This window comes from Ambystoma mexicanum, chromosome 1p, assembly GCF_040938575.1.
Source record: "Ambystoma mexicanum isolate Mex_15411 chromosome 1p, UKY_AmexF1_1, whole genome shotgun sequence".
NCBI classification, from domain to species: Eukaryota; Metazoa; Chordata; class Amphibia; order Caudata; family Ambystomatidae; genus Ambystoma; species Ambystoma mexicanum.
In genome coordinates, this window is record NC_090921.1 from 272,994,033 (window position 1) to 273,008,576 (window position 14,544).

General features: G+C 44.2%; 1 protein-coding gene across 10 annotated transcripts in view; it reads right to left on the reverse strand.

Annotated features, from left to right (window-relative positions):
• Window positions 1-14,544, reverse strand: part of GNG7 (G protein subunit gamma 7) — a 796,319-nt gene that overhangs the window by 721,044 nt on the left and 60,731 nt on the right. For 3 of the 10 annotated variants that reach the window (XR_011302992.1, XR_011302993.1, XM_069646620.1), the window contains exon 2: window positions 13,615-13,680. The exons of 6 other annotated variants lie outside the window; for them this stretch is intronic. The gene's annotated coding sequence lies outside the window, so the exon portion shown is untranslated. Of the gene's footprint in view, window positions 1-13,568; window positions 13,681-14,544 lie in introns of all 10 variants that reach the window. One more of the 10 variants, XR_011302994.1, reaches the window with a different exon arrangement.

Consider the following 14,544-nt stretch of genomic DNA (forward strand, 5'->3'; position numbering starts at 1 on the left):
AAATCAATTTGGTGATATGCAGCAGAAAGATCAAATGTAGAAAAACACCTTGCCCTACCCAGGGTCAGCAATAATTCATTAATGTTTGGCAAGGGATAGCGACCCAAATGTTCAAATTTAACTCCCGAAGGTCCACACACATCCTGAGATTGCCATCCCCTTTCTTGACCAACACCACCAGGAACAACCATTCTGAAGACTCAATTGGCTCAATGATCCCTGACAGAATTAGTTTGTCCAACTCTGCCTTTAAACCATCCCTGGCCAAAACTAGGACACCCCTCACTTTGTCCACTGCATCCCCTTTTAAAATAATACAGTGGGAAAATCCCTTGAGCCTCCCCAAGTCATAAGAAAATACTTCAGGGCAATCAGCTTTAAGCGACTCGGACGTCACTTGACTCCCCACAGCCCCGACCTCCTCCCGAATACTCAATACAGGGACATCCTTCCCTGGATGAATTTCAATGCTCAAGGCAGCTTGTTCATCCCCATCCCAATACACTGGTACCCTTGAGTGCAACACAAGTTTACAGATGGTTTGCTGACCCTTGAATTCAATGCAAGCCTGATCATAACCCAACACACTAATAGGAAGTGCTGGGACTGATGTCGGATGCATGCAAAGCTGAGACCTCCTTCCCCAATATCTCCACATAAACCTCCGGAGATATTATGGTATAGGGCGAGCCCGAATCTACTAGCATGTCTACAGGATGACCATCCACCAACACCCACGGACCTTTCCGTGATGCACCCTCCACATGCAGTATCACACTCTGCTCAGCCTTAATCTAGAGCCCGCCATCCTGATCCAAAACACCACCCTCCAACACCGCGCCAACCATCGCATTAACTTTACACATGCGGGCATAATGACCCCTAAATTTACATTTTCTGCACTCAATGTTAGCAGCAGGACATTCCTTCGAACCAGTCAGGTGGCTGGACCAGCCACACTTCCTACAAGGCTCCTTTGATCTGGACAACCTTCCTTCTTGGTTGTCACTTTTGTCAAACTTTTTTTTATTATCCATGCCACCACCTCTACTACGAGGTAAGACAGCCTGAATGACATCTCTGGAACCCTCCTTAGTAACAATTTGTACGCTTGCCCTGGATATCTCAATGGCTCTTGCAATCTCCACCACCTTCTCCAATGGCGGGTCACTTTCGATCCAAAGCTTTTCCCTGATCTTCTGACTGCTGGTCTTCATCATTATCTGGTCTCTAATATACTCATCAAGAATCCCCGAAAATCTGCAGGTGGCCATCAAAGCTCGCAAAGCTGTCGCATATGTGTCTATGGATTCACCCAACCCTTGCGCCCTAGAAAAGAACTTGTAATGTTCCAGCACTACATTTATCCTCCTGCCAAAACGATACTCCAGTTTCTTTAACGCAGTCTCATACGCACTCACCACCCTCTCTCCTTCGCCACTCCCAGGCGCTGTCACCACCTCCCCTGGCAGATGGCGATAGACTTACAAGCCCTCAGTGCCAATACAATTAAAAAGCGCTGCCTCCTTGTCATCAAATTTTGCACCCCCAGCTGCCCTCAAATATACCTTGAAGGAGTCAATCAACTGGTCCCAGAGGAGGCCTGGCTGCTGAGTGAGACAGGTCTGATCAATCAGAAAGAGCCCTGCTGGGTGGCAGTTCTGTGGTAGCAGGGAACCAGGCACAAAAATGCCACAGTACCTGGATACGCTTCCCCCTATGCCACTTCAAACAACAGTGCAACTTCAAATTGTCACAGTATCTCGATCTCGATGATACTCCTCCTTGGCCACTTCAAACAAACACCACACTCAGAAAATGCCACAGTACCTTGATGAGAAACACTTTGAAACACACCTCCAAATCAGGGTGTTTGATCCCAACACCAGATAACTGGCCACTACGTCCTGAATACAAACAGAACGATGTGTGTGCACACGGCGAGGAAGGAAACGCTTCCCTTGCGTGTCCTGCACCTCCCGTGGGCATACACCCAAAAATGTGTGTCACATGAGCGTAACTACGCCAGCTTTGGCCCTGCCTCCCTGGCTGCCGGCAAAGCGTATCCACGCTCATTCTCCAACGCCGACTGCAGCTCCAGCACCGGAGCGAATCTGGGGACCGATGATGACTGCAAAGCCACTCAACTTGTCCTGGGGTGATGCTCCAGTCACCACACAGCTGCCAGAAGCAAACGCTGCCGCAACGCCACCCTCTGTGTGGTCAATACCAGCCTCAATGGGTATCACAGCAGCGGCTCCTCCAACGCCCACTCCCCGCCTGGGAGCAACCTCAATGATCCAGTCAGCCACGCTGGGCACTACTGCAGCAGCGGCCCCTCCTGGGAGCAGCCTCAGCAATCCAAAGACAGCCGCGATGGCACCACGGCAGAGGCCCCTCGTCAGACACCTCCCACCTGGGAGAAGCCCAGCCTCAGCCAGAGGGATCTGGCTCTGGGCCGCAGCACACCTCGAGGATTGGGGGCAGCGGCTTGGCTCGGCCCGGCAGGCAACGTAGCTCACCCCTCGCCACAGAGCTCACGTTGGGGGCGATGCCGGGCCCGACCCCGAGGTGCTCCGCAGCTCCTGCTCCCGCCAGTCTAACCAAGAACGCAAATCCTGCACACGTGGGAGTTAAGAGGGTCCAGATTTCCTCCGTCGCCAGTGAAGTAAACTGAGGCACGGTATGTTATTTACATCTTTATTCTGGACCCAGAGCAGGAGAGCCGCACCAAGCATGGAAACAACTAACGAACTGGCCCGTGTGGAATGTTGATCCATGAACAAGGAACAACGTTCCACACGCACCAGATACAAGATACAACATACCGCAATTTAACCATAACGTCCCTTTAACTGTTTTTTTCACTGAATATAGATATAGATAATGTAAATGTGATACATGTTTACTAAGACTCCCTTAGCTTACATATATATAACATAGAAAATACTGAACCCTCTGCCCCCGCTAGTGATTTTGATGTCCGCGGACCGTGCACATGTCCGCGGACGGACGCGGTCACCATCAACACTATCCAAAAACTCAGGGGGTCTCTTACATTATTGTATCATACAGTAAAAACACCAAACATGTTCAAAAAGCACCACATAAATACATTACATTTAATAATAAATAAGAAGTGGAAACTGTATATGTAAGACACCAACCATCCACTGAAATAGTGTTTCCAATATAATGGAATATACCAACAAAAAAAAAATGCCTCAACAGAATTACCTCACAGAAACTGTGCAGCAAAAAGCAAGAGCATACCTACACAGCAGTAACACCAAATGTATTTAAGAAACTAGTAAGTACACTATATTTATTTCATATATTTATACATTTTCTGTATTAGGTACACTAAAATCAATATATTTTATTTTTTTAAACACAGAAATGTCCAGTACTGGAATGGCTGGAAGAAAATTTCCCACGAGATGAAATGAGTGGAGACAGTGATACTAATGGGAGACAACATTTTTCTATATAAACCAATTAATAACCATTACTTTATGTCTAGTTAACATTTTTTAACAGACCATACAAACAATAAGTATAATATACCAAGGGAGACATTAGAAGATCCTCTGAAACTAATGGTACTAAAAATGGATATGTTAATGAAAAACTTCATTCTTATAAAACAGTTTATGGAGGACCACATTAAAGAAAACATTAAATATCACTGTCCCACATGTACCTGTTCCCCCCCTCTCCATGTCCCAGCCAACTATCCCCAAACCCTCCCCAGCATGAAAAACGTTACGATGAGACTTCCATTCCTTCTTCCCCTCCCATATGTCATGTCCAAACCCCCAATTCTCCTGTATTTGTTTCAGTTTCTGCTTCCCCCTCCCTTTCGTAAGTTTTATACTGTTAAACAATAATAACATTTTAAGGGTGTTTAGTAAATTAGTGTTTTTTTTTTTTAAAGGCAGTTAGAGTGTCAGCAGACAGTGAGGGTGTCCCTTATGTCCGCAATTAACCCAAAATGGAGGTGTCCTTAGAACACACAAGATGTGCGCCTGTCAGCAATCACCCAAAATGGGGGGGTGCTAAGAACACCCCCCCCTGTTCGTAATGTACGCAACCAGAATTAATAGATCTGTAGAACACACATCCCATCCGCAAAGTTTATACACACATTTATTTTATTTGGGGACTTGAACACTGTTCATAGAACACCAGTGCACATGCGCATCACACACTTGGGTCCTACGAACATCGCACCTGTCCGCAACTATCCGCCACACATGTGTCGCACCGTTAATTAGTTTGGTGACCCGAACACTATCCGTAGGACACACGCGCACAATCGTCCCCACGCATTTGGTGTCCTGCGGACAGCCGTCCCATTCGCGAACTTGTCTGCGATGTTATCATGTGACCGTAACCATGCTGAGCGTGTGTCCTTATTTGCGGGCACTGTCCGGGCTCCCGAACATTTAAAAAGTGCTTTTTTAAGCAATCCAAGGTATTTTACAGTAATAGTTCACCATTGCACGTGTCCCAGACAATGTCCCTGCCGATCTACATACTTTTTGGAACTTTTTGAGCCCTTTCTTGGTGTCCGATGTATCCGGACAGCGCAGGTGTCTACGATAACGTGCACAGAAACTGAGAAAATTGCGCAGTAATCTGGTTTGAACTATAGTACTTGTAAAGTACTAAATATGAGGGTAAAGAAAATACAGAAATGTCTATTATGCAATGTAATAACTCATTATGACCTACCTACTCTAACATATGATCTTTTCTTTTCGAAAAAGTAGGTCTGGTCCAATTACCCATGTCATGAAAAAACTGCATACAACCACAAAAAAACTCAACCAGTAAGTATAAAATAAATGGACTCACAAACACTGCTGCATAACACACCCATTCAAGCAAACATCTAACCATACACCACAATCCAAAATGTTTACTTCCATGGGTATCCTATGACGCAGGCCTTGTTACAAACTCTACAATCTTATCTGCTTAGCCTAGCCAAAACTTCACATACAAACTCTACAAATGAACCAGTACACAAACTTCTGGGTTGTGGATATTTGATGGGTGTTTGATTCTAGCATTCACCTATGCTACCAAACATTTTGACTTTGGTATGTGGGCTGCTTATAGGGGATATGAACGACAATCAAGGCTCTACTAACAACCCAAAACCAACATCATTCTAAAGTAAAACAGCTAGTAGTGGATTTATTATATCTGCGGACAGCCGCAAAGTCCGCGGACACTGCCAAAACATCAGGGGCACCTGCCACCTAAACAAATAAAGTACCTGACCCATCTCTTACTCCCCAAGCTCTCCTGCACACCAACACACTTCCCAGAATTGCATTTTGCCGCTGTTCGCCGCCGTGTAGGCGCATCGAAACAATGTGACGCACCTCACGCCTCACTCCAGCCAATCAGCGAACACGTTGCATGTCCGCGGACATGACACAAGTCTAGTAGCCAATCGGTGTCCTGTCCGCGGAGCAAACAGGGAAGTGTGTCCGCGGAGCGGACATAGATATAACTAATTTTTTTGCCTTACGTTTCGGTCATTTAAAAAAATACTACTGGACGGATTTACACCAAATTAACAAAAGCACGCATTTGGGACTAAGCCGTCGCTCCTGACGCAAATCTGGTGGCAATCCGTCCAGCGGTTTGAGCTGTAGGCGTGAGCAAAGTATTTTCCCATTATGACTATGGGGAAAAAATAAATTTTGGGATCCCCCTATAACTTTGCCCCCCATGAACCTCACCAAACGTTGCAAAGAAATTCAGAGTGGGCCATATACTTTTTATGCTAAGTTTGGTGAGGATTCGTCCAGGGGGAGAAAAGTTATAAGCCGCCCAAAAAGTGCTCTTCCTATGGGATTAGCAATTTAACCATAACTACATGGGGGCATAGGACACAGGGGCTGGTCCCCATTATGTTACTGATACCGGTCACTGCGCATTCGTAATGAGTACAAACGATCAACCCACTGCAGTGGGTGGCTGTTACTCATTCATCAGCACAGGAAGGGTCACATTTTTATATATTTATTATTTATTTTTGACATTTATGTGGCGCACCTAGCTCGAAGGCATCTGGGTGCTTACTTAAGAGAGAGGAGGTTACAAGGGTTGCAGAGGAGATACAAAAAAATGCATGACTACATGAGACAGACAGCCCCTGCATGGGGTGCAGAGGAAATACAGGAGACAGACAACCCCAGAAGCATGAGTATTAAGAGAGAAGAGATAAACATAAATATACAGCAGTTATTACAGTGGAACCATGAAGGCAGGTGGATTTCTATGGGAGGCTACTGTCATGTTGGTTTAGGCTTTTGGTGAAGAGGTGTTTGGAGTAGTTTCCTGAAAATCAAGAAAGAGTCTTGTGTTCTGAGTGGTGGGGGAAGGGAGGTCCAGTGTTGGCTGGCAAACGTGGGGAAGCTGCTTCCACCGGCCTTTTGCAGCTTGAATCTGGGAATGGTGAGGTAGTGCTGAAGGGGTGCTCGTGTGGGTCTGGAACGTTGTGTCAGGGAGAAGCTGCTGGATAGGTAGGCCGGTGCCTTCTGGTGAATGCATTTGTGCATGAGGGTGAAAGATTTGAACAAAATGCGTTCTTGTACTGGGAGCCAGTGTTGCTGTTGTCTGATGATTGAGATATGTGCTGATTTAGGGGTGTTGAGCGCGGCCCTGAGGGCATTATTTTAAAGGACCTGGAGTTTCCTGATGTTCTGTTTCATTGTCCCTGCATACAGAGCGTTGCAATTGTCAATGCGTGTAAGGATTAAAGCTCTGGCTAGAGTGAGACAGCTAGAAACAACTAGAGGGAAATCAGGTATAATTATAGGATTCAAGGGAGCAAACCTGACATCTCTCTATAGAAAACTAAGAACAAAAAGAAGCTCCCGTGCCTAAAAGTGGTTTGACATTCTAGTTACTGGATATTTAGGAATTAGTCCCATTAAAGGACAATTCAAAAATACAACCTAACTTCATTATTGACTCTGTTGAAATCGAATTTTAATGCATGGTATACAAAGTTTAAAACATATAAATAAAACCTGACAATTATAAAAACTAACAAAGTGACCAGTGCTTCTAAATAAAGTGTTATTTGCTCGTCACCAACTAGCTAATAAAGTGCAACATGTAAAATTAGACCGTATCTCTCTTCTGGATACGAAGACAAACTCAAAGTGTACATGTAAATATAGTATAATGGATTTTTGTCAAGTAAATTCAACTTTCAATTTCCGTTTAGAGTGAGACAGCTGACAGCGGATAGGAATTTTCTGCACGCTCTAATGAGTTTGCATGTGTATGCCGTGGCTGAGGTGGTGGCATTAATTTGTTTGTTCATGTTCAGGGCCGAGTCTAGATGGAAGCCAACCGTTTTAACCTGGTTTGCCACTTTGATTGTGTGTCCATCTATGTTGAATGAATTGAAGAAGTGATTGAGTTAGTCTATTCTGTGATAAGAGCCGATGATGAGCAACTCGGTCTTGTCGTCATTCAGGCACAGACCATGATGGGCCATCCAATCTTGCTGATGCTGTGGAGGGTGGCTGTGTTCGCGACATGGTCTTCAGAGATGGGTACAAGGACATGGGTGTCATCGGCATAATTGGTGAAGATGACACCCATGTCGTGCAGGTGGTTGAAAAGAGGCTTTGTGAAGATGTTATACAAGGTTGGGGTAACACAAGAGTCTTGTGGCACTCCGCAAGTGACAGGGGTCGGGGGTGCCTTGGCTTTGGGGGAGAAGTTCATCCAGAGTGTGGCATTGGGGGAGAAGTTCGCTGCTGATACAAGGTGCTCACAGAGGATGTTGTGGTCCACCAGGTCAAACGCAGCAGAGAGATCTAGGAGGAGAAGCACTGCTAGTTTTCCGTTGTCTCTGAGGTGGTATCATGATTTACAAATGTTACCAATGAGCTACAACTTCACTCACTGTGCGTGCGGTGAATACGAAGTAAACGGTTGCACATACGGCAAAGGCTAGTGTCAAAAGACAAAGTTAAGACATATTCTGTAGACGATATATTGCCATTGATGAATAACACCTGTGGTTTCAGCTAAAAGCAAGCACCTAGCTTGTTCTGTGGCTTTAGCAAAAGAGATTAACAAGACATGATAGATGCCTCTTCCTAACCACAGAATAACAGCCTCTTGTGTTCAACAACTTACTGCCTTGAAAATACACGTAGTCTTGACACCATCCTAGTAATAAGCTGTGGATGTTCTTTGGGCAAAAAACACTCATTCACACCCAACGAGAGTGTGGTTTTCAAAAGACAGAATCAGACACTAGCTGTAAACTCACAGGCACTTGCCGTTAGGGTCAGATAAAGGTGAACAGTTTCCCCCTTAAGCCAACCACAAGTATCAGCTTCCTGTTGTAGATGGGCTTGTAGCAGAAAGCAGCCATAGACAGGAAGCAGGGTACCAAAATACATGTGTGGTTAAAGCGTCCAAAGCAATAGTCACATTTAAACCCCTTCAGAAAATGCATTCAATATAATGGCATTCGAAGTAGGCCAGGAAAAAAACACAGCACCTTGCCTGTTCGTCGAGCAGGCGGCCATGCATTTCAATGGAAATAATCAAGAAGCAAAGACATCACCTTTCACTTGAGTTCTCACATAGGTAAATAATCTGTGCACTGCAAAGCTAAGCGCACATGCATGTGCATGTGCAGACTGTAGACGTTCTTTCCAGGCCAAGGAAGTGACGCACATAGTACATGTAGGCTAAGTCACGCGTGTAAATATAAAAAGCACAACAGACTAAGGCTAAAAAATTTCGGCAGCAAGAAGCCACGAGCAGACCACGAGATCGTTGGGGGCTGGGGAGAGCAGTCGATAGCAGGTCAGAGCAGCAAGCCCAGGAAATCGCGAGTTTCAAGTGCGTTGGTTGAACCTTTTTTTGCATATAATGAGACTGAAGGCGTGTTTTATTATGTCACTCCACTCCTGATCATACCATAGTTTAGCTAGACAAACATAACATGATCATGATTGCTCAAGCTGGTGTTTTAAAATGATGAATTGTACTTCTTTGTTCAATTCGAATCAGGTTTATAGCTTATGCAATAATGATTTCTCCATCTGACTGTATGCTACGTTTTCACTGCTCTAATCATAGCAGGTGTAATGATGATAAAATCTGGTAGACTCGAGAGATAATATTAAATACTTGCTACCTTCCAGTGTCAGCTTCATATTTTGAGTAATGTTTCATAATAAGGTCTCTCCGAGTCAAAACGAACTACACAATATTTTCTGCCTGTATTTTGGTCAATTAGGACACGATGTGCAAACACTCAGGGAAACTGTCAAAGCGCTGGGCCGGAACCCATGAGGCGCCTCTCATCATAACTTAAGACTTTTGATTCTGTGCCCACGTCACACAGCCCTACCTAAGGTAGAGGGGGGCAGGCAGGGAATCACGCCCTAAGGGGCAATTAAGTCAGAGGTCAATTTGGATGTTTAGATCCAGGAGTGTGGTTTCTATCCCATGTCTGGGACGGAAGCCTGATTGGCGTAGTTCTAGGATATTGTGGTCTTCCAGGTAATTCTGGATTTGTAGGTATGCTACGCGATCATGAATTCTTAGGAGAAAGGGATCTGTGGTGATGGGACAGTAGTTGGTAGGGGTGTTAGGATCCAATGTGTTTTTTTACGAGGGGTAGAACCCAAGATTTGTTAAGGTCAAACGGGACACAGTTACTTTTGAATGAGGCGTTAATCAGGTTGGTGATAAAGGGGGCGAGTTGGGGTGCGCATTCTTTAATGACTGTGGGTGGGCAGGGGTCACCTTGGCATCTGGAGGGTTTAAGGCCAAGGATAATCTTCAGGACTTCTGGAGTGGAGACCTCTGAGAATTCAAATGGGGTAAGCTCATTGGGGAGGGAGGGGTTTAGTGGAGGGTGGTGGTGTTTTGTGGAGCTTGTTTAGGCCGTTTTCTTTTTTGTTTACTTCTATTGTGGATTGGAGATGACTGATTTTGTTTTGTAGAGCGTTTTGAATGCTCTCACACCAGATTGCGTCTTTGTTGCAGGTATCGGGGGATGGATTGGAGTTTCAAGTTCTCTAACAAGCCTAATTAAATTGACACTTGTGTAGCAAAGTTAGCTATTTAAGTTGCTCTGTTCAATATAAGCACTGCTCCGCCTGAATTCCCCTGGTTATGAAGGCTCAGCACCCTCTTCTCTGTCCACTGCAAGTTCAAAAGGGCTAATTGGGAGAGAGAGTGTAATAGTTATCATCTCCTTCACTAGGCAATATATTCTTTTGCAAATAATTGATAACCAGTAGTAATCTGGATGATAATTATATTAAGCTAACTATATCCTAAAGACCAGTATGGTAACTTTATTATTGTTTTTAAATCACATCATTCCATACCTAACAATTAACTTGTTGCATAATGCATAACTAAGTATTACTTCTGTAAAACAATATATTGTCTCCATGGCTTACAGTAAAGTTTAGGTTGGTTTGTCTAAATCTCATAGTGTCAACTAGATTGTTGTTGTTGTGGAAGATGCATCACATTGATGAGTAAACACTTTTGAAAATGTACATGATCACACGGCCAACTTCTTTTAATGGCAAATGTAGTTATGTGACCTGCTGGTTGCATGTATCTGTGCAACTGGAGCTCAACGCATAAGCTGTTTTATACCAGTTGTCCTGAAAGTGAGATTGCAGCAAACTACTATATTCAACCTAGTTTGACCAGTTCTCTGCCTGCTTTGCCATCCAGTCTGCTTAGTCTCTTACACTTTCTTTCCTCTTACATAATTAATACACAAAGCTAACTGACTGTTTATGCAAAGGAACGGTCAATAGTTCCATCCAGACTGTACATTGATGCATCTACTGCAATACCACACCTTGTAGTTAGCCTCCAGAGCTCACTTTGCTCTGTGATATTATGATTGCATTATATATAGCATCTGTGGGATAGAGCTGGCCAAACTGTTTTCAGAGCCTTTTTATCATATCTATTTATTTTGTGTCCATTTGTGCGACTAACCATGTACATTTTACAGACACTAAGCCAGAGCCCCTAAAGTCCAATTGCCCACTAAAGTAGATTTTGTGAAGGGTGAGTACCATTTGTAGGGGATGTTTGGAACTTGTATATAAAATGTACTTGTTTGCAGTAAATGTCAAATACTTTTCACTGTGCATAGCACACAGCAATGTGCCAAACAAAGTGGGTTTGAGGCGACATGCACCATTTTACAGAAAGAGCATTTACATTTTCTGCCACCCGGTGCTATGGGTAGTGTGCATTTCCTTTAGGTCGAGTAGGTAAACTAAACTAGGTAAACTAAATTACTTAACATTCAGGTCTAGTGGAATTTTAAAGAATTTGCAAGGCCTGATAATATCTTCAGCGGTACACAATGTTGTATAGATGCTAATTCTATGTTTTGGATACAAATACCTTCTGGTGACATGAAAAATATTAGTACAACATTGCTAATCAAATGGGTGTGTTTGCTAATCAAGACAATATTAATTAGCAAACTCTGCTAATCAATTTTGAAAACTAATGTATGCCCTGTCTAAGGAGTTGGAATAGTTACTTCGAACTGGAGCTGGCTTTAGCGATTCTAACATTGTATAGCTCCCCTTTTCTATTTAGTACTTTTTGAACTCCCCAGAGGCTGTATTGAAGAAGTATTTTGTTGGCCGGTGTAGGGCACTTTTTCCATTGAGTTTCAGCTTTCCTTTTGGCAATTCTTAAGACTTTTTAGCTCTGGGGTGAACCAGGTATTGAGTTGGGCTGTTGGCTTTGCATTTCTCGAGTGGAGCAATTTTGTTGATGGCCGATGGAATAGTGTCATTGTAGGTTTTGGTCATGATGGTGGGGGTCGGCGGAATTGGCCATGATCGGTTCTAGTAGAGGTAGCAGGTTATTAGCTGTGATGTTCTTTTTATTTCTAGAGGGAGCTTCTGTAGGTAGGGGTGTTTGGGCTAATCATGGTGTTGATGTTGAAGGTGTTAAGGTGGTGGTCTGTCCAAGGGCCAAGAGCAGGGGGCAGGTGGGGAGATGGGGGAGGGGGGGGGGGAGTTGGAGGTGATGGTGGTAGTACAGTTGATGTCTGCCAGTCAATCGATAGTGCGACCATTTACATGGGTGGGGTCCTGAATCCTGTGGGTAAGACCAAGAGAAGTTAAGATGGTGGCTAGGGATAGGGCATTGGTGTCCTGAAAATCATTGAGACCTAAATTGAAATCCCCAAGTAGAACTGTTTGGGTTTTGGGAGAGGAGTTGGACTATACGAGCTGCGCTATTTCGTTCTAGAAGTCGTGAGTGGGCCCAGATGGTTGGTGGATGAGATGAAGGTTATGGGTAGCTGTTGTTGAGAGGGACAATTTTACTGGTATAATTTCACAGGAGGAGTGAGGAGGGGACGGAGCCTCTCTCGTGTTGAGGGACGATCTAGCAATGATTGCTACTCTGCCTCCTTTGGAGTGGAATCTATACTTTCTGCATATGGAATAGTTGTTTGGGACAGCAAGGAACAAGATTGGGCCAGAATCGTTAAGCCAGGTTTCAGATGTCGCTAGGAAGCCTAGGTTAAGATGCGAGATAGTGTCGGCAATATCTAGAGCATGGGCTGGGAGAGATCTGACATTTATGAGGGCTACTAAAATTGTCTGGCTGGGAGTGTTTAGGGAGGTGGCAGTGTAAGCAGAGTGAGGAGTCAAGTGCACAGTGTGATATGAGAGGAATGCATTTCTCAGTTGTGTGGACGGGGCAAGTGCCTGGGTGGTCTCTGTGGAGAGATCTTCTGTTAGCAAGGTGTGGAGTTCTTAGAGCAGTGAGGTGGGGGAAGCTGAGAGTGGGGGTGGGCCTAGGTGTCGATATGAGCGGTTCAGGGATTTAGACCTATGTAGGTTGTGTGGTAGTGCTGGTGTGGGTGCATACTGGTTGGGGAGGGAAGTAAGAAATAGGAAGCCCTGTTTGGTGAAGTGGAGTATGGTAGACATGGTGAGATGAGGTGGGCCAGGGTCAGTAGGTGGTAGGAATAGAGAAGCAGGGTGATCAGGGCAGAGGACATGGTGGTGGAGGGATGCATGTGTGATTTTGAGAAAGAGCGGTGTTAGAGGGCTATCACTTATATCACTTATAGCACATCAATACACAATTCATTTAGATAGATTCCCCCACTCTAAGTTCATGTTCAAATGCTTATCACTCAGTAACGAACACTCAATGAATGCTTCTTGCACTCATAAAAAAATAAATTTTAGTTATGAGAACATTGTAATAATGACAATGCTTTTTTATTACCATCATCCCTATACACAACACACTTAAAATGCAAAATGTCACCAATAAAAAGCTGAAAACAGTTGTCATTGCCTCTACTGCAGATCAAGGCTAAGAGGGATTAACCTTCTCCAAGAAATCAGTCACCTTAAAAACCAACTGCCTGCCTCACGAGATCGTGATCAGCAACCTCACAAATCATGCTAGGCAATCTAGCACCTTCCTCACCAACTCAAGATTGGCAATCTCGGAGGCATCTGCCTCAATCAGTACCTCAATACCTTGCTCAATGTGATATCGAATGAAGCGTAAAAGGCCTCTTCATACTATCTTTAGAAGGTAGGGAGTTGGAGAGGGCTGTTGAAGACTGGATGCCTGGGATTATCCACAATTCTAGGAAATAATGAAAAAATGCACAAATATTAAAAAGCCACCTATTAATGGACAATGATCTTTGCATCAAACATATCAGAAATTGGATAAACTGCTTAAAAAATATTAAATGTCCATTGTGATCAATGGTGCCAGCATATAGCCAATCCAGAATGAGTTGTCTGCTCTTTAGCTGGTTAGCTGATTCGACCTGGGGAAAAAACGGAATTGACCGCCAAGTAGCGCAAACAGAATCCAAGTTCTGCTCAAAGGTCAATATGGAGAATCTTTTAAGGACTCAATGATTCAGAACAGCTAGAAGCTAGCTGGAAGGCATTAAGATCCAGTAATAGGAAAAAAAAAAAAAAGTTGGCCCTTCCCAACTGGAAACCTCTGTGCTCCCTCTCCAGCCAGCGTGTGTGTCTGTCCCAGTCTTCTTTGCAGCGCCGCCCCGAACAGCTGTGTGCAGAGCCTGAGCCGACTATTTATACTTTTTTGCACCGTGCCTATCCACACCTACAATCACCAAAATTCAACAAGCACTGAAATATCAAGGACACAAGTTTCATTTGCCACTAGGAATCATTTCAACAAAAGTGTTCAGTGGACAGCAGCTTTTCTTGTGTAAATATTAGCCAGGGTGGCTTTCGTCATTCAGCAATAGTCAGTTTTCCAATAAAAGTAGCAACGAACAAAAACTAGAATTTGGACAGGGATTTGTAGTTTTCATGGATAAGCTTTATCTGTGCATTTTCTGTTTACTAGAACATTGGCGCTCAGCCCAGAAAAGACTGGGCAGAAGCAAATAGCACTGTTTATACAGAAGGACTGAAGTGTTATAGCTCAAGTTAATTTGGCTCTCTTCCTCGCACAATAACACTACCG